General features: G+C 37.5%; 2 non-coding genes across 2 annotated transcripts; both read right to left on the reverse strand.

The window, feature by feature from the left end:
* Positions 1–18,579: 18,579 nt before the first annotated feature.
* On the reverse strand, positions 18,580–18,740 carry LOC114665502 (U1 spliceosomal RNA). The gene has a single exon (XR_003718427.2). It is a non-coding gene; the product is annotated as a U1 spliceosomal RNA (small nuclear RNA).
* A 12-nt stretch (positions 18,741–18,752) lies between these two features.
* LOC114665501 (U1 spliceosomal RNA) lies at positions 18,753–18,916 on the reverse strand. The gene has a single exon (XR_003718426.2). It is a non-coding gene; the product is annotated as a U1 spliceosomal RNA (small nuclear RNA).
* Between the last annotated feature and the right edge of the window lie 7,871 nt (positions 18,917–26,787).

The raw sequence follows: 26,787 nt of genomic DNA on the forward strand, positions 1-26,787 counted from the left end.
GTGGGTGCTAAATACTGTCTGGAGGTTGATAGTGTCGAGTCCACTATGACTCCTAAATCATTCAAATAAGGGGTACTTTTCAATTTTCAGATCTGTCATTGTGTATTCAAACCTAATGTTTTTACTTCCTATGTATAATATTTACATTTACTTACATTAAATTTCATCTGCCACAAATATGACCAATCCTCCATGCTGTCCAAGTCCCTCTGTAATGATTCAGTGGTTTCTAGATTACCTACCAATCTCCCTAGCTTGGTATCACCTACAGACTTAACCAGCTTCTTATTTAGAATAGAATGGAATAGAACAGAAAAGAACAGAAAGCCTTTATTGTCATTGTAAAAAAATTACAATGAAATTACAAGTGACACTCCAACTTGGTACAATAAGCAAATAACATGACTATTGTGAACAAAAAAAATACTACAAGACATAATACACACAATAACAACATAAAAATAATAAAATATGAAAAATGTTATTGCATTAAAGGATATTTCACATTTAGCCTAGTTTATAGAAAAACAGTATATTATATGTAAAATATATACTTAAACAGATATGAGATAAAATGAAAGCACTAGTAATACAATAAATAATACCACTTCACTGTTTAGTAGCAGCACAAGAGCAGCAGTAGTAAGTAGGAGTCTATTTCCCACCGCTGACCAAAAATTATTTAACCTGCCTTCATTTGCTTATTTTTGTTTAATGTATTTATGGCCATTGGAAATAAACTGTTTCTGAATCTGTCAGTCTGTGCTTTCAAAGATCTGTAATGCCAGACAGAGGGCAACAATTCAAACAGGCGGTGACCAGGGTGTGAAGGATTCTTAATGATATTTGTGGCTCTGGTGAGACAGGGAGATTGGGCAATGTCTTCCAGGGAGGGCAAACTACAGCCTGTGATTCTTTATGCTGTGTTTACAACTCTCTGGAGAGTCTTTTTTTTCTTTTGCCATGCATCTGGTGTACCACACTGTGACACAGTATGCCAGGAAGCTCTCGATGGTAGAACTCTCAGAAAGTGCAGTAGTGTAAACTTAATAATAGTATTTGTTGATGGATTGGGGTGCAGTCATATGTGGGCAAAGAGTTAAGTAGTGTGTTCAATGCATAGCCTTGTGGAGATCCTGTGCTAAGCAAAAGGGAAGAGGAGAGATGAAGGCTGAGTTTAACCCTTTGTGAGCGGTTTGTCCGAAAGTCCTTTATCCAGGTGCAGATGGATGGGAGGCCTAAGTCTGTTAGCTTGCTTACCAATATGTCATAGATTATTGTATTAAATGCTGAACTGTAGTCTACAAACAACAGGCTTAGATAGCTCCTTCTTTGACTCCTAAATGGGTCAGTGCTGTATTTAGAGCAGTAGCAATGGCATCTTCTGAGGACCTGTTTGATCTGTAAGCAAACTGAAGCTGGTCGAAAGTGGGTGGGAGGCAGGACTTAATGCGCTGTAAGACCAATCACTCACTTTACTACTGGCATGAGAGCAACCAGTCTATAATCATTTAAACTCTCTGTGGTTATTTTTTAGGGATGGGGATGATGATTGATGATTTTAGGTAGGGTGGAATAGTGGATGATGAAAGAGAAAGATCAAAAATCGTTGTGAAGACCCCAGCAAGCTGGTCAGTACATGCTTCTTCCCAGATGCCCAGATTCCCAGTTGCCTTCCTTTGGTTTGTCGTCCTGAGCACCTCATGTCCTTGCAGAGTAAGTGTGTGGGTGCTGGGGGCTGGTATTGTCAGTGTGGTCATGTTGCACCTCCTTACCTCAAACATGGCAAAGAAATGGTTCAATTACTCTGCCAGTGAGGCATTTGAGCTGACAGACCTGAGTTTGCCTCCCTTGTAGTTTGTAATGAGTTGAATTCCTTGCCACACCTGCCGTGGGTTATCCTCTGTGAGGTGCTCTTGTATTTTTCTCTTATAGGCTTCTTTAATACCTCTCCTCAAATTAGCTCTGGCTGTATTGTGTAACACCCTGTCATCTGACCTGAAAGCGGTATTCCATTTTTTGTCATTCAGGTTTTCTGATTTGGAAACACCCGGGTCCCCTTTGTGACAGTGACATTATCAGCACAGCTCTTGATGTAGAATAGAACAGTTTCTATATACTCCCCTAAGTCTTGTTGTTCAAACACATCCCAGTCTGTCTGCGCAGAACAGTTCTGAAGCTAAGATAGACAACATGCAGGCCAAGTATATATAATCTTCGTAGCTGGTTTTGTCCTCCTCATGTATGCTGGGATGAGGAGCAATGAAAGATGATCCGACTGACCTAAGTGGGGGATGGCTGTGGTTTTATAAGCATGTTTTATATTTGAATACACATGATCAAGTGTATTTTCCCCTTTAGTGGAGCACTTCACATACTGGGTGAAATTAGGAAGCACAGTCTTTAAACATGCTTGATTAAAGCATGATATGTGCTCCATCTGGATAAGCCTGCTGCTGTTTATTTACTTTAGTATAAAGGATGTTAAGAGCCATATTAATGTTTGCCTCAGGCGGAATGTAAACAGCAGTCACAATTACCATAGTTATCTCTCTTGATAAAAAGAATGGTCTGCAAATGATTGACAGAATTTCTGAGTCAGGGGAACAATGTCTGTCTATAACTCTGCCATTAATACACCAGTCATTGTGCACATACATGCATAAACCAGCCCCTCTGTTCTTATCCGATGTTTTGTGTCCTGCTGGTGAATTATGCGGTCTGCTAGTTGTATTGCAGCATTAGGGATTTGCAGGTGAAGCCAAGTCTCTGTGATGAACATCACGCAACAATTCTGGACGAAACCATTTGCAGCAATCTGTAGCTTCAACTCGTCCATTTTATAAGTAATCTTGTGCTGGTGATTAAGATGCTAAATAAAGGTTTTTGGGGTTGTTTTCTTAGCCTAGCTTGTAGACCCAATTGGCATCCCTGCTCTTGTTTCCTTTCCCTCCGATGTCTCCGTCACTTACTGGGTTTGATAATCCATGGCGTCCCTGGTGTTCTCACTATATCTTCCAGTATGTTATAAATCCACTAAAAATAGGTTATCGTATTTAATGTATAATGTAATCCAATATTGATTAAATCCTGACAGCTATATACAAGGTTTGACACAAAGCAACAATCAAAAATGAAATCAAACAAACAAAGCACCAGACTGGAGAGCAAAAAGCTACTACATCCGACTGCACCGCCATGTTATATTCCTATCCAAATCATTTATATAACCGAGCTATTCAAAATGAAAGAGCAGATTTGAAAAATGTATTTCAAACAAACTGTATAAGACAGAAACATATTCCACACATCAGTGGATAGTGGAAAGTTCAAAGTTTGGTCCTATGGACCTTGAGGTTGCATGCCCTCAACGTGGTGCGCGGCCTCATTTCCACTTGGAGGTCCAACGTTACCTGAACGACACCATTGCAAGACGATGGATTGGAAAAGATGGACAACAAGATCTTGCTCATCATCTATGGCCTCCCAGGTCTCCTGACCTTACCCCCTACGATTTTTATCTATGGGGGTACATTAAAGAAAGAGTGTTTGTTCCACTTATGCCCGCTAATCTTCAAGTTATTGTGTCATTGAATTGAGGAAGCAGTGAATTCATTAACTAGGGACCAGTTAACTCGTGTGTGGCAAGAAATGGTCTACCGTTTTGATGTTTGTCGCGCTACACATGGTGCTCATGTTGAGTGCATGCAACCTCAAGGACCATAGGACCAAACTTTGAACTTTCCTCTATCCAGTGATGTGCAGAATGTGTTTCTGTCTTATACAGTTTGTTTGAAATAATTTTTTGGAATCTGCTCTTTCATTTTGAATAGTATATTAAAAATAGCAGCGGCCCTAGAACTGACACCTAAAGGACACCACTTTTAACATCGACCAGTTCTGATAGCATTCTTCGCACTATAACCAAACATTCCTAATTTTCCTTATTTTAACATATTCAACAGTTGTATGGTTTCTAAACCTGCTTAACGTGATATTGCAGTAATAAATTACAAATGGGTCTAATTTTTTAAATGCGTCTCATTTTTTATGGATCTCCCACTATAATGTTAGACATACTGTATTTGCATGCTAGGGATCAAGCATGAGTTGGTTAGTGTCGACAATAAACACTTCTTACCTGCATATCACAAAGCCCTGCATACATTATAATGCACATAGTACAAAATCATGAGGAGCAGCCATGTGTTAAGATGAGGTGCTGTGCTCAAATACAAGGTGAGTTTTGCAATTCCTGTCAAAGTTCTTCAGTATGACCAAATGACAAGAGACCTCCAGCTGACGGGACTTAAGGCTTGGGCATCCTGCTGTTGCTTCCTATCCCAAAATCTGTTAGAGCACTGTGTGATCGGTAAAAATGCAATAGAACTAGAAATATTGTTGCTAGTGGTAAAGGGTTATCATGAAATAAGACAGCCTTAAAATTATATGTCAGAACCAGAGAAATTACTGAGATACCTTCAGAAAGCAGTTGTGTCCTAGATATTATTTAGCTATAGAAAAACACCTGGAAAATCAACTAAAAATTAAACCTCTCTATTTACTGGCCAAATCCAATAATGATTTTTTACATATTACTTATCCCATATAGTCTGAAGTATTTTCATGCAAAACAGAGACAACAAAGTTTCTGGTATACTGTAATAGGTGTCAATGGTGACCAATGCTGGACAACACAAAACAACATCAAAAAGACCATGAAAAAATCTCACATTGTTTGTATTGCCTAATCCAAATATCAAGTTATTTAGTTGTATGCTAACATCATCCCAAACACATGTACTTTTAGTGAAATATTGTTAAATAAACCAGTTCCAGAAAATGCTCTTGGGAGCGGAAATTGAAAGTACCCAAATGTGATTGAGCATTTAAATTGAAGACCCATGGCTCTAAGTAACTACATAAGTTATGTAACATATAAAAAAAATGTTCATTTCAATATTTTTTAAACCTAAATGACAACAGACAAGCTTATTACATATTTAGTTTTGTCTTTCGTGTAGTTTTTTGAGTTTAGCTATTAGCAATTGTTCTACTTGTATGATTCTTTTATTAATCAATACATTGTATTATTCTGCTTCTACTAGTTTATGTAATTCAGTTACCTTAATTTATCCTACGAGCCAGGACCCCTGAAGCACAAAGAAAAATAAGGAATAGATGAAATCTTACTAGACATTTATTAATTACTGTTTCTGCCAAAGGTAAAGCTGATAGTCAATAATTAATTATACTGAGAGAAAAGAGAATGTTCCCATGTTCAAAATAGTGCTGAAAATGTGTGTAGTGAATTAACTGTCAACACTAAAACCTTTCAAAAAATGTATGTGAGGATTTCTCTTCTCCTCTAGAAAAATTATACTAAACGCAGTCTGTGTGCAATGACAACATTGCATTTTCTCTCAACTGTAGTGAATTTATGACTGAAAAAATAAAAAGCTGATCATCTTTTACAGCACTAGTGAAATATCTAGAAATGTAGCACTATGGAAGTCAACATTTGAGATAGAATGATTTAACAAACATGTTTTTAAAGATTATGAAATGTGTTGTCAAGAAGCAATCTTTAAACCTCAAACTTGACAAACTGAACTATGCCCAGTCACACTTAAGTCACAGTGACACAACAAAACCATTACAGAGTAGTGATGTGCAGTGAATGAACACACTAGTTGTTTTGGTCTCTGAATGAACGTACTGGTTCAATGACATCCATCCATCCACCCATTTTCCAACCCGCTGAATCCAAACACAGGGTCACAGGGGTCTGCTGGAGCCAATCCCAGCCAACACAGGGCACAAGGCAGGAACCAATCCCGGGCAGGGTGCCAACCCACCGCAGGACACACACAAACACACCCACACACCAAGCACACACTAGGGCCAATTTAGAATCGCCAATCCACCTAACCTGCATGTCTTTGGACTGTGGGAGGAAACCGGAGCGCCCGGAGGAAACCCACGCAGACACGGGGAGAACATGCAAACTCCACGCAGGGAGGACCCGGGAAGCGAACCCAGGTCCCCATATCTCCCAGCTGCGAGGCAGCAGCGCTACCCACTGCGCCACCGTGCCACCCCTGGTTCAATGACATCAATAAACAAATCTTTTTGAGGCATGTGCAGTGCATGATACTTTTATATAGCATTCTATGACAGTTATCATCTTAACATCACTTAAAAGGCCACTGTCTTCAGGAAATAGCCTATCAGTAAATTGTTTCAGCAAAATTATCATGATGACAACTAGCCAATGACTGACTTGGTAGATGACACCAAGCACCTCCCATTGATCAGTTCACTCTGACTGAGTGACTCTGAGCATCGCATGACATACACTGACTGAATGAATGAACCAGTATTCCCCCTGTTGATCTGCAGAACCATTGCAAGTTCGTTCACAAACTGCAGACAAGAGACTCACAGTACAGTACACTGAACTAGTTCACCGAAAGAATCAGTTCATGTACTGAACTGCAGACAAGTGATTCGCAGTACAATGAATTGCAGTTCCATTCACTGATGATATATTGTATGTATGGCAAATTGCTTCAGACTGCGGTGAGCTGGTACCCTGCCTGGGGTTTGTTTCCTGGCTTGCACCCTGTGTTGGCTGGGATTGGCTCCAGCAGATGCTTGTGACCCTTTAGTTAGGATATAGCGGGTTGGATAATGGATGGATGAATGGAAATTGCTTCAGAAAGAATGGGATATAAAAGAAGGAAATTGTGGGAGATTAATCCAAAACTGAAAATAATTTTATTTTATATATAGTTCAATGTTCTCACAGTCTTATTGGTGTGTGTGCGCTATTACAAGGTTCTATTTGTATGATTTTTTTTTCTATTTATTGTTGAAATTTTACTTATTGTCAAAATTCAATAAAGAGGACTATTATTATTATTAATGTTTAAATTACTTTTTTTGTTGCTTGCTTTATATATTTTTTTGCATTGTTTGGCAGTTAAAGTTTTTACGAGTAGTTAAGTAGTAATGATACTATTCTAGATTTTAAACTAGAATAATGCTTGTTGTTTTTGAAGTGAATGAAAAAGTGATTCAAAGATTAAAATAATTTTGGTGAACCAAAGAAATGAATTGAATCACTAAAAAGAGTTGTTTTGTACATGACTCTTAGTGTGCTGATTGAGTCAATTCAGCAGGGTATTCTACCACAAAAATTACTGACGAGGTGGAGGAAATGCATATCTTGTCAATTTAGAGCAGAGACAACATCATGACACTAAAAGGGAAAGCACTACAAAAACAAAAGTTGCTTCATAAGAGACTATCACATTTCTAAATTTATTAAATAGACCAGTGGAAAGTTCACCTTTGATAATTCAGTAGGGCTCATATATTGGAGCCTTAAGAATGCATCAGGGAGCCAAAAAGCATTCCTCTAAACACCAAGGAGTACATGTGTTATTTTTATTGTAATCAAAGCTGAAGTATGTGATTCAGTTAAAGGAAAAAAATCCTGCTGGTGATACAATCTGATGCCTTAAAGTAAAAAATAATGACTTTCAAACAAAAGAAAAAAGAAAAATGAAATTTTCACTTTGGGAAAAAATTATTAAACTATTAAACTGTCATGTTCCTATAGTATAAAAATGTTACTTTCTATTACTAAAATTGCTTAATAATGACTGCTATGAATATTATTTTGAAAAGTAGAAGTTGTTAGAAGGTGTTTTGAGGCAGATGACAGTGTTGTCGGTTATTTTGATGATTTGTGATGTTAGTGAGTACTTTAGTTTTATTTAAATGGAGAAGTTCTATTAATAAATACCAAATAAAAATTAGTTGTTTCTATTCTAAATGGCAGTTCTAACGAATATGAGAATCATTATTCTGGACAAATTTTATTGCATAATGTGAAATAGTTTCCATGACTTAGCAACTTGCTATGTGCTCTTTGCAAATGTAATCTTAAGTAGTGCTTCTTGGGAAACAAAAGAGCACATTTTGTGATTTATTTGGTCACAAAAGCTAAAACCAACCTGTTCCACTAGTAATAGTTTCTCTATATTTCATTAGATACATGCTGATAATTAATTCCAATGTCATATACGAAAGAACTATTTAAGTTTGTTTCCCAGCAAACCAAACTGTATTTGACTTTTTTAATAAAGAGAGGGGAAGGAGTGGAGACTTTGGGAGAAAAGGGGGCATGATTGCTAAATATCAATCGTTTTTGTAAACCCCAGTGTCCAGCAAAGTGCTGATATCTGGATTGAGTAAACGTAACAGTATTTTGTCAATCTTTCATGCACTAAATATTCACTTGCCCATGATTTCTCTTTCAGGTCTTGGCATCAATCACTCTAACATGTAAAGGGAACAGGTCTTTCCACCATCTCTCCCCATAGGAAAATTTTACTGCTCAAAGGCTGATCTTTGATGGCTCATGAGATTTAAAAGAGATTCTCATTATGTTTCATTTAAAAATCAACTTTGTCACAGACATTTCCCCTAAAATTCCATAGGAGAAACGGCTTTTGGCAAAAAATGTGGTACTACTGAGGTAAAAGGAGTCAAAATTAGGAAATTGATTTGAAAAGCATATTAGAATTTTTTCAGATCTCCATCTACTCCTGTTTTAATGTCTTTCAACACAACAAATATTTTGCTTATTTTTGCCTTTATCTCAGGTAACTTCCAACATTTGAGATACTATTGACTATAATTCTTTTGTTTTTCTAATTGGAGTACAGGGAGATAAAGTGACTTTCTTGTGGTCATATGTTGACAGCAGTGGGATTTGCCTGCCTAGTTTAAACATGCAGTGGTAAAGCCCTTATTGAAAAAACCTAACCTTAGTAAGGAGGACTTAAATAATTTCAGACTGATTTCTCAACTACCTTTTTATCTAAAATACTTCATAAAGTTGTTTTGCAGCAGCTTCTGATTTTTTTAAATTGTAAGGGTGGTCAAGAAATTTTTCAGTCCGGTTTTAAAACTTATCACAGCACTGAAACGGCTTTACTCAGGGTCGTTAACGATATTTTACTTTCAGCTGACTCTGGGGTTTCGACAGTTTTAGTGCTTTTGGATTTAACTGCAGCCTTTGATACCATCGATAACAACATATTGTTGTCAAAGCTGGATAAGTGGTTAGGAATTCGAGGGGGTGTACTAGATTGGTTAAATCTTATTTCACAAATAGGACCTTTTCTGTTGGTAACAAGTCTGAACTTCCTCTATTGCTCATTTGAAATATGGTGTTCCACATATGTCTATTCTGGGTCCTTTTTTTATTTTCTTTGTATTTGCTACCCCTTGGGTCCATATTTTGCAAATATGGTATTTCATTTCATTTTTATGCTGACGATACCCAGATTTATTTACCTATGACTAAGGAGTCCTTAAAGTCACTACATGAATGTTATGATGAGGTCAAACATTGGATGGCTGTAAATTTTTTGAATCTCAATCAGAGTAAGACTGAGGTTATTGTATTTGGTCCAATGGCTTCTGATGGGGCTGTCAGGGATCAGCTCGGCTCATAAGCCTAGGTTTTGCAAACCTCACTTCAAAAATCTTGGGGTTATCCTTGATTCCGATCTTTATTTTAATAAACAGATTTTGTCCATTGTTAAGAGTTGCTTTTTTCAGCTTAGACTGTTTACTAGAGTCAAACTGTTCCTGGGGCACTCTGATTTGAAGAAGGTATGTCATGCTTTTATTATATCATGCCTTGATTATTGTAATTCACTTAATTCTGGAATCAGTAAATTTCATCTTTCTCGGCTACAGATGGTTCAGAATGCTGCTGCTCGTTTTCTCACTAGGTCTCAGAAAGTTCTGTTCATTACTCCAATTCTGACCTCGTTTCATTGGCTCCCAGTTGAATTTAGGATTCATTTTAAAATTTTACTTTTGGTTTATAAGTCGCTAAATGGTGTTGCCCCATCCTATCTGGCCGAGATGCTGGTTCCATATACACCAGTCCACTCTTTATGTTCCTCTCAACAGCAATTGCTGGTTGTGCCAAAGTCTAAAATGAAGACAAGGGGTGATCGTGCCTTTGTAGTACTAGCACCAAAGTTATGGAATGCTCTGCCAATTGAAATTAGGTTAGCTTCTTCAACTCAAATGTTTAAATCTAGACTTAAAATTATTAATTTTTTCATATCCATTGTTTTTCTGTAAATTGTTTATCTTCTAATCAGTTCTTTTAACTTATTTGTTTTAGTATTATGTCATTTTTGTACTTTGTTTGTTTACTGATTTATTATTGATATTTTTTTATTTTATTGTACAGCACATTGGTTTACACTTATGGTGTTTTAAAATTGTGCTTTATAAATAAATTTTGAATGATTTGATTTTGATTTGAACCCAGAACCTCAGGTTTTGAAGTCCAAAGTTGTAACCATTATACCACACTGCCTGCTTTTGCTTCCTCAATAACTATGACCTAATTGGAGCACAGCATTATAAAATGAAGCAATTAATATTATTAATTGAAAGCAACAACTAAAGTTGTGTAATCATAGTAAAGTGTTATATTACTACAAACCCACATCCACACATTTCGCCATATTAGTAAGCTACAATGCAGATACTTAAAAAAAAATAATGAAGTCATGACTTGGAAAATCTGAGCCCATGGTGTGACTTGCTGACACTTGTGAGGACACCAGGGTACTTTTTCCTCAGGAGAAAAATCTGAGAAGCATGTGACAAAAGAAAATGGCTCCTTTTTATTTTGTTCTGATCTCATTATTGTCTAGGAGAGACAAAAAAAACCATTAAGAAGATCTTTTTTTGGATTTTTCGCTCCTATGGGTTTGTTCCTTGACCAACAAATTCCGTAAGGGATGGCAGCACAAAGAATGTTGAAAGTAAAAGTTATGCTAGTGGCCAAGAGTCTTTTGCTCTGCTCCAAAGCAGGCAGTGTGTGTAATGGCTAAAGCAATGGACTTTGAACCATTTCATTTCTGCCTCTAGCTCACTATTTAGCCCTGAAAAAGTCACTTAACTTTCTTGTGCTACAGCCATAAAAATGTATTTAAGCAGTTGTGCCTGATATTATGATCTTGTTGCACGTTTCATGGATTCAGCATCCTGGGTTTGTATTCTGTGCCAGGTTCTTGTGAATCTTCATGAATCTTCCTCCTATATACCCATAGCTTAGATTCATTGAAAAGTCAAAATTGCCCCTGTGGGTAAATGGGTTCAGCAGTTGAGGGTTCCCTGTCCAATATGAGTTCCTCCCTTGTGCCTAAGCTCTGGCCTACTATGAACCTGAATTGGACTAGGCCGGTTTCAGAATGCTAGGTAGTAAACCTATTTTGACCTCCAAATGTTGAGTGGTACACATAAAACAAAATGTAAATAAAAATGTAAGGCTGCTTCTGGTGGTAAATAACTGTGAAACAACCATAGCATTTTAATCTCTGAGGTAAATAACTTCCAAAGAATGAGCTGTGTTGGAAAGAAAAAAATATTGAATAAGTAAAACATTTAAAACATTACCTGACCTGTGAAATATCTATTATTATATGTAATTTCTTGAGTAGTTTACTGTAAAGTACATCAAGTCAGATCTCCCCTACAGCTTCCAGATTAACAAATCTACTCATGCCTTATATTTAACAGAGAGATATTGTTTTCATGGTCAGAATGTTTAGTTTCTATATTATTCAAATTATTGCACTTCTAACTGGTACTGAAGTTGGTAGGTGAACAACAATGTTTCTGTACAATCTCTGTACTTGTAAAACATTGATAGAATGAGTAAGTGCATGGAAATATGACAGCTAACTACAAATTCACTTGGTGGTCTCTGGTCAAGTTATTCAAGTCAATTTTATTTATAGAGTACATTTACAACAATAGCAGTTGACCAAAGTTCAGAACAGTTCCCATAAATACACAAATAGATAAAGAAAATTTAAAAATCCACCCAAATATATAAATCAGTGATAAAATAAAAACAGTACTCTCATGCAAGCTTAAAATGCTGATGCAAAAAGATGGTTTTCAGACTGGATTTAAAGCGCTGACCTAATATAAAAGAGTAGACAATTCCAAAGCTTAGGGGCAGCTACTGCAAAGTCACAGTCCCCTCTGAGCTTAATTCTAGACCTCAGCACAACCAGTAACTTTTGGTCAGAGGCCCTAAGTGATCACGAGGGAGAGGAAGGGTGTAAGACATCAGTAAGATAAGATAGGGTTAAACCATTCAGAGAATTAAAAACAAGCAATACAATTGTAAACTCAATTCTGTAATGAACAGGAAACCAGTGAAGAGAAGCTAAAATTGGTATGGTATGATTCTGTTTTCGTGCGCCTATTAGGAACCTGGCAGCTGTGTTCTAGACTAGTTGAAGATGGGCAAGGGTTAGTCAAGCTGAGAAGAGACAAAAGCATGAATTAGTTTTGAAAATCATTTGCACAAAGAAACGGCTTGACTTTAACTAATACCCCGAGCTGATAAAAAACAGCTTTAACAATGGAGTTTATTTGTTTGTCGAATTTGAGGGCATTATCAAAAATCAAGCCAACATTTTTAGCAAAAGGTTTACAGTAGTTTGTCAGAGGGCCAAGGTTATCTTGCAGGGGCACAAGTAAGATCAGAAGGTCCAAAACACATAATCTCCATTTTTTTTGTCATTTAGACTAACAATATTTAATGACATCAATATTTTAATGTCTTTCTGACATTCCAATTAAGGTTTAAGAGAATTTGTTTTGCATAGCTTCAGTGGCAGATATACAGTATCTGTGTATCATCTGCGTGTCAACGAAAAGAAATGTTATGTTTTTTAAAAATGGATCCTAAGTGAAACATGTACTGAGAAGAAAAAACAGGCCCAATGATTAATCCTCAAGGGACACCACAGGTGAGAGGAGCCAAGGAAGAGCAGAAATTGCCCAGAGTGATTTAAAAACTATGGCTGTTAGGTATGACGTGATCCTTTTCAAAGCAATACCTTGGATGCCCCCATACTACTCAAGAAGGGTGAGTGTATGAAATGCTGAAGTTAAATCTAAAAGCAGCAAGCCAGCAGCATCCCCAGAGTCACTTATTAATAACAGATTGTTTAGAACCCTTAAAAGGGCTGACTTTGTGCTATGGTGTGCCTTGAAACCAGACTGAAATATTTCCAATATGCAATTTTCATTCAAAAGGTTCATCACTTTGTAGTGGTCACAGGTATGCTAAGATTCATACCATCTGAAGCCAGTGATTTGTTTAATTTATTATGGGTACACCCAGCCTTGACCTGGCATACACACATACTCACACGCACACACACACACACACACACACACACACACAGACAGACACTGATTAGTAGCTCAATAAATAAAGAATGTATTAATCATGTAATGAATAGAAAAACAATTTTACACAAAAACGCATATGCAATTGCCCTCCCCAGTTCCCCAAAGGCAATAATTATTTATACACACTACACAGTAAACAATAAACAATAACAAAACAGTCCAACACAGTCCAGTAAAGCTGAAGCAGATGAGATGACAATGGAGAATGGAATGAAAAACCCTGTGAACAGCTATTTGAAGTAAATGTAAAGTTTTGTCCTACCGGGTTCCTGTGCACCTTGAAGATTTGATATGATTAAAAGCACTTCAAGAGATGAAAACAAAGCCAACCAAGACAAATCAATGTTGACAAGCAGGTACAGGACAGGACATACATTCAGGTGAAACTATAATCCAAGGTAGCTATAGATGTAATCCAAGGGCACATATGATGAGTAGAAACAAAAACAAACAGATGATCATGATCCTCTCTCCATCTTTTTGGCTCCTTTTTAAAGAACCCGCTTGATTAACCTTCTTCCCAGCAATCCCTGCGCCCCCTGCATCCACGCAGTAACTAAATACTGCAGGGGTTGTTGGAAGTTGTAGGCGATTTAAAGTAGTGCTGTTACAAGACAACCTTGTCCACAATTTTAGAAAGAAAAGGCAACCTGGACATGGTTCTGAAGTTTGAAAAATCTGTAAAACTCAGCGTTTTTAAAATAGGCTGGGACTGAACCGGTCTTACTAACGTATGTACTGCTGTCCAAAGTTCTCTCTAAAATAGTCATACTTTCATTGCAGTCATTGCAGTCAATCTGAGTTTATTATTTAAATCTAAGCCAAATGAAATTACACTGTTTGTAGGAAGTATCCTTTCATTCATGCATGATCTGGTACTGTCAATGTCATGCCTAGCACACATTTAATGACTATTTTTGAATTGAGGAATGGGAAATCTTAGCATTAAACTTCCTCCATGTGGAAATGATAAAATTCCCTGAATGTATAAAAATCTGAAAAAATATTTTTTTTAATTAACAGAGTTGCTTCAAAATTAAAGCAACCATGAAATACCCAAGACCCCTGGTATTTACTTCTAGGAAATATGGACTTAAAAATGTCTTTGATATAAGGAGCATGATTAAGAATTCCTACCCACCCACACACACACACACACACACACACACACTTTGATTAAATAAATTTTATCCTCACTCTGTACTCAGGAAATAATACAATTAGTACAGCATCTAGAAGAAAAAAAGAAAAGGTGCAACTATAAGGCTATCTTTTTCAAACTTAAAGTACTCCTCAGAGTGCTTTTCAGCTCTTCTTTGTACCTTTCAAATAAAAAAATGAAGTCAGTGTATGGCTGTGTTTTACACTGCTCATTTTTGCTTTTTTAATGAGGCTACCTGCTGCTATATGAAGGTGTAGCAGCTCTTTACAGAGAAAAATACTTTGTTGTTCCTCCATCATCTGATGACACTACTTTTTTCCCTTGCCAACTTGAAGATTTTTCCAGGTTAGCCTTAAAGTCAATTGTGATTTCTCAAACTCTGAGGAGAACTTCTTCGCCATTATTGCTTTATTCACCTTTCTTCAGCATTATCGGTAGAGCACCTGCCTGGAGATGAGCTGTACATGTTTTCAGTTTCAATTCCCACCAACTCTGCACATATTTTAATAGGTGGAGCTGGACACTAGGCTGCATCTCTGGTTAGTAAAGAATAACATGAAAATAAAGCCAACATACAATAGAAAAATATATAGACCTTCATATGAAATAGTTCTCTGCTAAGAAAATGGCTTTGATGCAGAAGAAGAAGTACAACAAGAAGAAATTAATGTGTCAGCAAACCTCCTAACTCCAACTTACTTCAGACATGCAGCTGCATCAGCTTCATCTCCGTTGCCTTGTTCATTCACCTTCATTTAAAAGGTTTTTAGTCACAATGCTTTTTTCATCATGCTGTTGTTCAACTGTTAAAAGTCTGAGACTAAATAAAATAAGACAAATTTTAAAATGCCCAATGGCCCAACAGTAGGGTTATAGAATTGACGTTAATATACTGTGTGCAGTGTAAAACAATTTTGCAACATTTAATAGCATGAGCACTTGATGTGAAGACTGCTACAAAGAGATTAGTCAAGTCCCATCGGCTGGATCTCCAATCTGGTCAATTGCTGTTTGCATAGAAACTTGGGAATACATTTAAATTCTCACACTGTGAGAAAGTTACACATGTCGCCCAATTTAAGAATCTGCCAGAACAGAAAAGGGCTATAGAATTGAAGTTATATGGTCCAGTAGTTAAAGAAAAAGGTTTACAATTAGGAAACACTTCCCTGCAATCCCAGCTGGTTGACTGGTACACATTTTGAATTTGAACAAGTCACTAGTGATTTGTATAAAACAAGGAACAGTGCACTGCTGGAAATGTCACACTGTGCTACAATTTTCAGTCTTGGCTAACAAATGAAAGAAGCCATGAGTGTCTTTGCAGTATTTAGGTTTGGTATTGGAGAATGCTTTTTAATTATTGGACTATTCACAGACAACTATCCATGTTTCTGATTATTTTATAATACCATTTCTTCAGTCTCTCCAGGCAGAAGCTTCACATTGTCATGATTGACAAAAACAAGGATTTTTTTTTTAGTTTTACTTTCCAAAGCTACTAGTTCCAGAAAGGGTTGTAGGAACCAGCATTTTTCAGATTACCAGCCCATCACAGAGATGATCATGCACACAATCACAATGGGCCAATTTTGTGTTGAGTCAATCGGATATGCACTTTTCAATGATGTGATGTAGAAGTGCACAGAAAAAATGGTCAAAGACATTGTATAGGAAGTATGGGTATACTGTACAAAGGTACTAACGGGTCAGTATATGAATCAAAAACTTCAAAACTGTACCATCCATAATATTAAAAATTTTATACTGAGTAGTAGGTCAAACTGTGCATAGATTTAAAGGTGGCATGTGTCCCCTAGCTTTGATTCTTTCCTGAAATTATATCTAGTGGGCTTCAAGCATGAAAGTGGTTGTGCTAATTTTACAAGACTACAAGAAATATAAAAAGATGGAACTCAAAGTGCAAAAGTAAGTAAACCAAACACAAAAGCCCCAGTGTCCCTCTAAACTTTTCTCTAAACACATTTGTTATCTTTCCCTGGGATGCCTTGCTGTCTTGTTCATCTTCCAAATTATTCCATCCATTATTTTTCACAATGTCTTGTGTGGACGAAAAAGGCACACTGAAAAGCAGGCAGATAATATTTTCTCAATTCTCTCGTTTATTCATTCGGAGTCACAGTAAGTAGAGATTCAAAAGAGCATAACTTGTTGCCGCAAAGCTCAATTGAACCCTGATCAAAAGCCAGGAGGGGTTTTTTATACTTCAGCATCTCATGATTAATAAGACAGAAAGAACATCCTTATCAAAACAGTAAAGTTAAACAATACGTCTGTTGAGCTAAGCATTATCTGTGTTTTGGAAGCTAAGCACAGGAGAGACGCCTTTGCATAAACTACATGTATTTTCTGCAGCCTTGTGACCTTGTCCCTGAAACATTCACTCTGAGAAAGGGAAAACAAGAAACAGCTTAGATTTTATTCATGTGGACACTATTTCTCCTGAACCCTGGAATAACATATTTTTGTTAGTTCATAAGCCAAAGCGTCTCTCACTGGCAAGTTAGAAAAATAGTTATTATAAAAATTCTAATTTACTAAACACACAAAATACATGGTGCTGAGGAGAACATTCTTCTTCTACACTTGTCACGACCAATGCCCGTTCTTCTCAATAATGAACTATCATTTTGATACTCTCCTTCTTGACTCTACACTCATATTCATTCAGCCCTGTAGAAGCCATAAACTCAATCCCAGATTAACATCTGAGGTTAACAGTGGCCCTTCATTGGCTACAACATCTTAAAACACACTTTGGTGCCCCCTTTATTTCTACTCCCCTGTGCCAATATTAGGACTTAAAGATCTACTTCCACAAGGTCTCTTATGACCTTTTGCCACCTCTCTGTGGCCCCTCTTGCTCTCTCTCTCTCTCTTTCTTTGCAGAGGTTCAAGCATCACTAGCAAGTGCTTTCTCACAACTTCAGGAAAATGTTATGTAAGGATGTAAGACATTTCCCTTGGTGGTGCAATGGTTTGCACTGCTGTCTTGAAGCTCCTTAAGACTTGTTTAAATCCTAGCCTGGTTACTCTGCATGTTTGCCCAGTGCCTTCATAGAGTTTTTCTCTGGATATTCCAGTTTTGCTCCAACATCATGACAATCCTGAAAATGGACTTAATACAGTATGTGTGCATATGCCCTGCAATTTTCTGGTACCAAATCCATGGCTTCTTTACAACTAACTCTAAATACACTCAGTATAGGCTAAAATCATGCCATTTGACCCTTCATGGATTAAGTGGGTTTGAAAATGAGTGTAAAATGATTTGTTCAACTTTGATCAATAAGAGCCTAGCTTTATTAATATATATTACAAGTGAATCTAGAAATAACACTTAAAATAAACATATAGGACCTGTTTAGATAACACTGGTTTGCAACAAAATCCTCTTCCTGTGCAAAATATGGGTGTATTTTATAGATTTAGGTGTGCATGAATTCAGTTCTGAAATTGGAATTTCTCAACTATAAACTGCTTCGACGAGACACCATTTTGAAAAAAACATTTTTTATAAATTTCATAAATAAGTCACATTTGTTTTATGGCATAAAAGTTTTTCGTGCTCAGAATAGTACTTGAGGTATATTTTGAGCTGAAAAATGGAAGTCTTCCTTATTCTCAATGTTAGTTGAGATGGAAACAACCCAAAATCAAGTATTTCATGCATATTTTTTGTTCTCAGTCAGTGTTTCTTCTTATCCCTTTGAACTATAAAGCAAGGAATTTATATTTAGAAGTTCTGAGATATGCATTTTTTTTGTTTAGAAGAGAGGATGAAGTTCTGGTTTAAATGGCTTTTACAGAAATGTGCAAGGTCAGGTGGATCCATCTTGACAAGATAACAGGAAAGCAAATGGTAAACGAATACAAACTCTTCCTTTACCGAAAACAAAAAAGAGTGTGCCAGAATAGGTCGAAAACTATGAGGAACTAATGAAGGATCTAGATAGATAGATAGATAGATAGATAGATAGATAGATAGATAGATAGATAGATAGATAGATAGATAGATAGATAGATAGATAGATAGATAGATACTTTATTAATCCCAAGGGGAAATTCACAAATTTAAAAAATTTGGAAATTTCACAAATACCACAAATTCTGCAGTCGAGTTTCCCGCATTTGGGGAAATCGCAGGGGTCAGCACACCCGGAGTGCAATGGATGAGCCTCGCCCTGGGAGAACCACCTTAGTGATCATGGTATCTCCCCTGCCAGGTAAGTATCAAAAAAAAAATTAGGGGAGAGCGCGAACACAGTCCCCCACTACCACAAATTATGCAGTCGAGTTTCCCGCATTTGGGGAAATCGCAGGAGTCAGCACACCCGGAGTGCAATGGATGAGCCTCACCCTGGGAGAACCATCTTAGTGATCATGGTATCTCCCCAGCCAGGTAAGATATATACGGATCTTCTGTCTTCTCACTTAGCACTTGGGTGCAACATATTTTTAACAATCAGTTTCCTACATTCACATTTGGATTGTTGTGTCTGCACACCCTTTTAACTCATGTTGGTTTGCAGCTCGCTTGAGAAAGTGTCGAAATGCATATTATTGAAAGTGTGTGCCGGGGTAATTTGGTTGATTTCTGGTGGGCTGCATCACATTTATCAGCAGGCTTCAGCTGAGCGTGATTTTGAGGAAAAAAGGGAGTAGGGTAAGTGCAAGATAGATAATGAAAAGTGAGATCAAGTAAAGGATCAGATACAGAAAATTGAAACTGCTGGTTTTGGGGAAAAGTAAACAAGGAGGCAGTATCCATGCTGCTAATTAGTTTCTGCAATGCAGGATGGAGAATTGGAGGAGCTCCAAGAGGTTGGCTACACTTGCAATCTGAAAAGTGAAGCTGACGAGAGCGTGAGAGAGGTCACTGGGGCAGGTAGAACAATGAGTTCCTGATGTGGTGGCATGCGAGAGAGGGAACAGCACCCTGGGAGTTGTGGTGACCAAAGAGGGTGGCAGCTCCAGGTCCGCAGGTACCAGCTGATGTGCCATATTATGGGGATGTGATGGGCTGCACTGGGTCTTGACAAGGACCTGGAAAGAGAGTAAGAAAAGAGATCATGTGTGGTTTTTACCTTTTCTTATTGGATTTTATTCTATTTTTGAAGTACACATTTTAAACAAACTAAGACACTTTGTTGGGCTTTATAGCACAATTTTATTGATTATTTATTTACTTATTTATTGCACATCTTGTTTTGCACTTTATATTCTCTGCTTAGGATAAGCTGTTATTTGTTTGATTAGCAAGTCTTTCACTTGTTTACTCCCTCGCCCTGACTCATCCTTAGTTGTGATTATCGATGCCCTGGGAACAGGGCAGTGGCAAAGCTGCAGGCACACGGGGCATCACCTGAGAACATGGAAGCGGTATCTGATAAACATAGGTAGAGGTTTACCAGAATTTCGCTCAAATGCATGAACGTTACAGTACAAAACAGAGTGAATCAATGTTAGCAGACTTCTGTTGGTCATTCCACGTGAAACACCATGTGTTCCCTAGGTTGCCCGCAGCTGCTATTATTTCCTTAAACCCAAGACATCCATAGTCATGAAACTGACATGAACTGGGCAATGATGACACATAAAAGCAAGAATAGGTGCAAATGTGCAAAGTTCTTTTATTAATTCAGCCTTTAAACAATAAAGTGTGGTGCAGTCCTTTATGAAATAAATTAATAAATAATAATCCAAATTAAAAATAGTGTTTGTGGATGTTAACATTCAAATAAATAAACAATCCAAACAGTTTAAAATTCAGGTTACAACAGTCAGAATCTATCCATAAAAACCAGCAGGAGACTTGCTGCATCCCTTTTAAAACTGATATCTCCAATACTTGCCCTTTTCGGCCTTCTCAGCATGAGGCGATGTCTTCTGACAGTCATGGTCAACACCTTCCTATGGCTTGTGTTCCTGCCACCATCCCATGTCTTTCAGTGGGAAACTCTGCAAGCTCTGCTCCTTTCCCCTGCTGCCATCCCTCAACCTTCAGTGGGCGCGCACTCAGAGTGGTTGGTCATTTCTGCTACTCTGAGTGCTCAGCAGGAACGACCATACCACAGAATGTTGTCTGCTTACTCCATCTGGGGCATCATTCCCGACCACTTGCCTCCTTACTACAGCACTGGCTCTTCCATGTTGCTAACGCTTCTTATTCATTCTTTCTCTTTAACCTTTGGATCATCTCCTTTCATTTTTTTCTCTCCCTCTATCCTGCTCATCCATACTACAGCAAATATAGGTTCCTTAATTACAACTCTAGATTGCTAATGAAGAATTTGGACGAACCGCACATGTCTGCATGTGAACACCTAAAATCTTTGACAAAATCTATTTTTTTTTTTTGCAGACCATTTAACACAGCAAAATTTGTTCCGATGGTTCAGCTTTGTTTAAAGGGCCAGAGAACTCTTTAGTACCAAGATATTACATGAAGTTTAGTATATGTTTTATTTCTCTAGTCAACACACAGGTTTTTCATTATATCCCTGAATCTATTTTTGACAAATTCCCACCAAGCATATTAGCTCCTCATTGTTCCACAAACAATTAAAAAGGCCTATGGTTAATTAAAGTTTCAGTCCATGTATGTGCTTCAGTTTCACTGACAGTAGATCCTGCTTTAGTGTAGAGTTTAGTATCTATAAGTATTTTCTCACTCACCATGCATTACACCTTTGACATTTCTATTATTGTCATACAGTATTTTGAATGAATTTAGTCCAGAAGCCCCCTATATTGTACTTTCACTTGCTATTCACCAGCCAGGATCTCTTAGAATGTGGTTTGTCAAGGTAACTCTCAAAGCTGCAGTTTCACTTATGGATCTCATCTAATCATCTAGAGTGAAATTCAGTACTTGTGCAGCTGCTGGCTCCTTTGCTTCCAGGGATGTTCAGTGTGATGATGCATGTCCTCTATACTATAACTGGCCTCTGACAGTCTAAGCCTATATTCTTTCAAAAGTTGGAAAATTGAATGGTTCATACACATACAGTATATAATTATGGGCTTCTGTACTATCACTACGACTGGCCGCTTCAGATAAAATCCACTTTTCATCTGAAACTGACTCCACTATGTTACTGAATTTTCATCTTTAAGTTTAATCTCTTGTAAAGTTTTTAATTACATAATGCGCCTTTAACTTGTGTTTCAAACAGTTATGATCTGAACTTGTTTTTATTTTTTTTCTTATGTTCCTCTTTGCTCATTTTGAGGTATTATTACCCCTTTTAAGTTGTTTTAAGTTCAACCCCTAGAGTTGAAGGTTTTCATCAGCAGCAACTCGCTCAGCACAGGCACTTTCCCTACTGTGTTCAAACAGGATCTAATAACTCCTCTTCTCAAAAAGCCCATTCTTGACCAGTCTCAAGTAGGTAATTACAGACCAGTGTCTCTCCTCTCCTTTCTATCCAACACACTCATGCTGTCTCTAGCTCTTTCTTCTACATAACAGACAACTTGATCATAATCAGTCAGACATCAAGAGGGGTTATTCCAATAAGACAGCTATAGTCTCTGTTGTCAACATGTTACAGCTGGCTAGAATTACTAATGTGTCATCTATCCTCATCTTTCTTGACCTTGCCTCTGCTTTCCACACAGTCAACTCTTACATTTTCCTCTCCACCCTCTTCAACCTTGACATCACTTAGACTCCTATCAGGTGGTATGAGTCCTACTTCTTGGGCAGATCCTATCATGTGTCCTGGAGAACAGATATGTCAAGGGCATACCACACAATCACTTGGGTTCCCCAATGATCAGTGCTGGGTTCTCTCCTCTTCTTTTTATACACCTCCTCAATAGGTCCAATGATCCAGTTCCATGGTTTCTGATGATATGCAGGTGTACCTGTCATTCACTGCAGAGGACAACACAGTTATCAGCTAGAATATCTGCATGTCTGATGGAAGTTGCTAACTTTGATGAAAGAGCACCATCTCCAGTTCAACTTGGCAAAGACAGACCTCCAAGCTATCCCAGCTCATCTATCTATTTAGGACCCCATCTCTAATCAGCTCAGCTCACTATCATTAACTACCAGCATATCGATACACAACCTTGGGGTAGTGATCAATAACCAGCTGTCCTTCACTGATTATGTTTTAACTGTCTCTTGTTCTTACAGATTCACTCTCTACAACATTTACAAGATTGTGGATTATGCAGTACTACTGCTGATCCAGGCTTTGCTCTTGTCATATGTGAACTACTTCAACTCTTCCCTGCCAGGAGTACCGGCATATGCTACCAAACCACTGCAGAAGATTCAAAATATAGCAGCACATCTGCTGTTCAAACAGCTGAGCTGAGCATATTTCACTCCTCTTTTCAGATATTGGCTTACTGTAGCAGCATGTATTAAGTTCGAGTCCCTGGTGCTTGCCTATAGAGTAGTCAAAGAGTCAACACATATGTATATGGAGACACTTGTGAAGCTCAATTTCTTTCTCACCCATTCAGCTCTATGATGAATGACATCTGGTGATGCCACCTCTGCATGGCATCAAATCTCAATCCAGAAACTAGCTTGTATTTTGTTCTGACCTCTTCACTTGTGCTGATCAATTGTGTAACCTTGTCCTGTAACACTTGTTCCTAAACAGTCCATCAGACTGATGTTTACTCAGCTATGTTGACCTCTTTTGTAAGTTGTTTTGAATAAAAACATCTGCTAAGCAAAATTAATGTAAATAAATTGTTTTTCATATTACAGAATTTGTCTGTTATTCATTTTTGCTTTATGCCCTCCCCACCATAAGCTGTCATCTATGGGGGAGGAGCAAAAACTTTAGATTAGTCAAAAATTTCAATCTCTGATTTTCGACAGATCTCGATGTTTTAGGGTCCCCTGATACCTGTCTGTGTGTCACAGTTTCTTGAGGATATTCTAGAGCTAAAACGGCTGGACGGAAAAATATCAAACTCAGAACTTAAGCCTGTTATGATGATATTCTAATTAGTTTTTGAGCTACATCATGCAAGAGAAAGAGGCACTCTAGAGGAACCTTTAAATACTGTATTTCTGCAATTAATTTGAATTTTTCTCATCAATTGCTATCATAATGACCTATTTTATGATTAGAAAGATCAGCATCAAAGCGGTAAATAATTACTGAAATTTTATAGAATAGTTCGGGTAACTTGGTTCCTAGGATGCAAAGCATACTGATGCTCATGTCCAAATTTTATTTTCAGTTTCATTTTTAGTAAGTCTAAATTTTTCACATATCATTTTAGTTTTTCCATGCTATCATTTTGTGGTCCATTTGTTTATGATTGCTACCACATTGCTATGTGAGGGTGACAGGAACTGTGTGATACACAACAGCACCATCATGACATTATAAGGATTAGTTTCCTAATTATTCAAGATTAGTAATAAACTAACAAACAAACCTTTTCATGCACTTTCGTGATTTGTTATTCTGATTCTTGATGTTCACTTTTAACTTCAGATGTGCTGTGATATGGGTTATGCAGTGTAATTTCTACTTTATACAAATATTTGTTACAATGCTATCATATATTTTTGAAACGTTTGAACATCAGGATTTAATTCTGTATATTTGGTTTTGCAAATCATTGTTTCCAGGCAGAATACTAACCACTTATTTTATAAGGAACTGTCAGGAAGATAGAGTATATGAAGTCAGAGAACAGAAAAAAATTGAACGATGTCTCTCATTAGTTACGAAAATGGGATTTTTAAGTCTGTATATTTACAGTACTTAATTTGATCCTCTTTGTCAAGTGTGAGGTGTAAGTATTTAACAATTAATTCCCAGTGATCAGTACTAATTTGTAGTAGATAAACTGAGCCATTCCAAGTGTTTTTAAGTTTCCTAGAGTTATGTTTGCCTGGAAACATTCATCTTTTTGGTCACCTTGGTGATACATGGTGAGTTTATCCTTAGGTAATGGTCAGACCAGGAGTGTCTGCATATCTTTATCTCTTTTATAATATTTCTTTTTGTAAAGGTTAATATTGGAAATATTATTTGTACAAATGCTTTTTGCAAATTCTCCTTGGAATAACTATCTTAATTGTTTCTGACTTACTCAAGCATCAGCACTCTGGACCATAGAGCAAGACACACTTACCATGCTATTGTATAGCTCACTCTTGATCTTGTACTTGCTACACTACCAGATACATCTCATCTTGGCAAAAAGAGCACAAGCTTTCCTGTGTCTTGAATTAATGTCTTTTTGTCTTCAGTTGTTAGTAGTTATAAGGATACCAGGGTATGTGAAATTCCCCTCAGCTGCAAAAGGCTCAACGTTTTTTAGAATGGGTGTAGATGAGGTGTTACTGATGCACATCAAATTTGTTTTGGACATATTTCTGCAAAGCATCATTGTCTGTTAGCTTTCTCTTGCAACTAGTCATGCTTGGGCAAAGGAAAAGTTGATCTTCAAGATGGAAACAGAAGTTTCACCTGTTAAATAATTCATGATGGTGTTCCTCATTTCCTCATAGTAAGGGGTATGTACCTTCATATTAATTGCATGTAAAGCAGTCATCCTTATAAAGTATGTAATTTCCTGGACTCAATTGTGTATCCCTTTCTAGAATGTTTTTTTCACTAATGGTCACAATGTCAACAGATTTCCTTTTTTAATCAATTTCTGATTATATATCATTTATGTAGCTGCTTTTGACTAAAATTACCAAAGTTCTGCAGCTTTTAGTTTGCTTCACAAGACTAGTGTGACACATTTTCAAATAATTCCAAAGACCAAATATCTTAATTTTTAAAGTTTTAGTAAAAATTTCAAAGGAAACAATTCGCACAAAATAAGAGAAAAAAATGATATTAAAGAAAAGAAAACTTCATGTTTAAAGAAAATTCTGTTTAAGGCTTACTTATCTTGTTTCATGTTTCTCTAACTTTGGTCATACAGTCGTACTTTTAACTCTTCATATCAAAATGGTCAGAAAACTGTATGGCAATCTGCTATTTGCAAACTTTTCTAACAGTCCACGCTAGCAATTAGACTATTTCCTAAATGGTTAATTAACACACTGTATACAGATTGTGATGGACGGCTGGGACGCCTCTTTGGCACTGAATCCATTAGTGCAGCCTGAAGTAGGTCAACGAGCACCTGAAGCACTTCCGGGGGTGCTATAAGAGCCTGCAGCCACTACTCTAGGTGTCAGAGTTATGAGGAGGAGGAGGAAGAGGATGAGGACGAGGACGAGGATGATGAAAACAACAACAAAGCTGCCTGGGAGGAGTGGAAGAAGAAGAAGAAGAAGAAGAGTGTGTTTTTGGGGTGTTTTTCTTTTGGTGCATTTTGGGGACTGTGTACAGCCTGTGGGACACAGGGAAGACATGCCCCACGTTGTCCGTCTGTGTCAGGTCGACGCCTATATAGCGCCTTTGCCACAAGATATAGATAAAGTTTTAGTTTTAATTTTAGGAGGCCCAGACCCCTCATGGACCCCGTGATCGTCAGAGGTGACTGTTTGTAGAGGGTGCAGACCTATAAATACCTGGGAGTGCAGCTGGATGATAAATTGGACTGGACTGCCAATACTGATGCTCTGTGCAAGAGAGGACAGAGCCGGCTATACTTCCTTAGAAGACTGACGTCCTTCAACATCTGCAATAAGCTGCTGCAGATGTTCTATCAGATGGTTGTGGCGAGCGCCCTCTTTTACGCGGTGGTGTGCTGGGGAGGCAGCATTAAGAAGAAGGACGCCTCACGCCTGGACAAACTGGTGAGGAAGGCAGGCTATATTGTAGGCATGGAGCTGGACAGTTTGACATCTGTGGTGGAGCGACGGGCGCTGAGCAGGCTCCTGTCAATCATGGAGAATCCACTGCATCCACTAAACAGTATCATCTCCAGACAGAAGAGCAGCTTCAGCAACAGACTGCTGTCACTGTCCTGCTCCACTGACAGACTGAGGAGATCGTTCCTCCCCCAAACTATACGACTCTACAATTCCACCCTGTGTGTGTGTGTGTGGGGGGGGGGGGGTGTAAACGTTAACATTATTGAAAGTTATTGTCTGTTTTTACCTGCATTTTTATTACTCTTTAATTTAATATTGTTTTTTGTATCAGTATGCTGCTGCTGGAGTATGTGAATTTCCCCTTGGGATTAATAAAGTATCTATCTATCTATCTATCTATCTATCTATCTATCTATCTATCTATCTATCTATCTATCTATCTATCTATCTAGTTCATATAAACTTACGATGGGTAAAAGACTATACCATATTCTAAGTAACTAAGAAACTG

Source organism: Erpetoichthys calabaricus, chromosome 14, assembly GCF_900747795.2.
Source record: "Erpetoichthys calabaricus chromosome 14, fErpCal1.3, whole genome shotgun sequence".
Classification (NCBI taxonomy): Eukaryota; Metazoa; Chordata; class Cladistia; order Polypteriformes; family Polypteridae; genus Erpetoichthys; species Erpetoichthys calabaricus.